This window comes from Penaeus monodon, chromosome 9 (genome assembly GCF_015228065.2).
Source record: "Penaeus monodon isolate SGIC_2016 chromosome 9, NSTDA_Pmon_1, whole genome shotgun sequence".
Classification (NCBI taxonomy): Eukaryota; Metazoa; Arthropoda; class Malacostraca; order Decapoda; family Penaeidae; genus Penaeus; species Penaeus monodon.
The window spans coordinates 34,196,195-34,198,007 of record NC_051394.1 but is presented as its reverse complement, the minus strand read 5'-3'; positions in this window follow the sequence as shown (position 1 = coordinate 34,198,007).

Here is a 1,813-nt window from a genome sequence, read left to right as displayed (position 1 = left end):
AAAAATTTTGGGGGAGGTGATTTTGGGGGGGCCCCCCCAAAGTTTGGGAAACCGAAAAAAATTTTTGGGGGTTTTTTTTCCCCCCCAAAAGGGGGGGGGCCCTTGAAAAAGGAGTTATTGGGAGGGTGGTTCCCCCGGACAAGATGGGTAGGCTTGTTGGGAACAAAAACCATAGGGAACCCCAGAGGTGGACGGGCGCCCTCACAGTCTGCAGACCCCCTTTATTTGGGACAGCGTCATTGGGAGTGGCAGAGGTAGTGTACACCCGGGGCGAGGCCAAAGGCTTAACCTCAGACGAGCTATCCGGGTAGCCGCTTGGAACATCCGGTCTTTGCAGCAGGACAAGCGGTTATCTCTGCTAACGAGGGAATTGGAGCGGTTGGGTGTTGGGTGGCTGCCCTCTCAGAGGTGAGAAGACCTGGCAGCGGCACAATCAGTATGGGTGGGTACACCTACTACTGTTCGGGCTGTGGCAATGGTCATCACCTCCAGAGAGTAGCCATAGCCATCTCCAGCCAACTTCAACCCTCGGTAGTTGAGGTAACACCGGTTGACGAGCGTATTATGGCATTGAGACTGAAGCATACTTTTGGCTTCAGTGTACAATCCTGATGTTTGCAAATGTTCTATGCCAAACTCACATCCGTGGCTAGACAATTGCCCCTGGCGAGATATTTGCAATGTTCTAGGTGATCCAGCTGTGATCAAGCTGGCTACAAGATGTTTGTCAGCCCCCATGGCTTCGGTGCTGATCCCAGCAGCGAGAACAGCTTACTTCTGTGGGACTTTGCCTGGTCCCAGAGAATGAAGATCTCTGGCTCCTGGTACCCGTGCTCCAACCTGCATTGCTGGACTTAGTGTAGCGATACGGGTACAGTGGCCAAGGAGATTGACCGCATTCTTGTTAGCACGTGATGGAGATTCCTCCAGTACTGAAGAGTTTATCGGAGTGCTGACTTATGTGGCACTGACCATAGTCTGGTAGTGGCTACCCTATGGGTCCACTTCAAATCTCCCCTTCCTCCAGTGTCCACTCTAGGGCTTTCACTTGGACAGACTGAAGGAGGAGTGTGCCCATGGGTTGACCATGGCAGTTTCTGATCAATTCACAGAATTTGATAACCTAACGGATCCAGTTGCCCTGTGAGTTCTTCAAGTGTAAAACACTAGAAGCAGCACAGGAGTCCATTGGCGTATGCCCAAGGGCAAGGCAGAATTCCATCTCCCTGGAGACATTGGATGCCACTGAAGTGTGTCGCATGGCTTGGCTGAATAGCAATCAGGTCTTCAGGCACATAGGGCTTGGACACTGCTGAGAAGGGACAAGGAACAGTTAGTTCAGGAATCTTGCTGACGAGGTCGAAGGCCATTTCACGGTAGATGACCCTCTCCCTGCCTACCAAGCCCTGAGAAAGCTGAACTCTAAACCCTCTTTGCAGATGACTGCAGTCTGCTCAGTGGATGGACAGATCATCTCAGATCATGTTGGGGGTTCGAGAATGCAAAACTTAGATGCTATCTGGTGCCTAAGAGTCTCGTGTTGATGCCTTTTGTAGCAAGTCCCTTTGCTGGATCATGGGGTACAGTTGGCAGGACCATGTGTCCATCCGATGGCTGCACCAGGAGACTGGCATGGGACTTGTTACTTGCATAATCTGGGATCACCAACTCAAGCTATATAGGCACCTAGCTCACTTCCCTGAGGATGACCCTGCCCATCACATTGTCTCTTTGTGAGATATTTCTGGGTGAAGGAGGCCTGTGGGACGACCCAGGAGGTCATGGCTTAGCAGCTCGACGAGACCTGTCACAA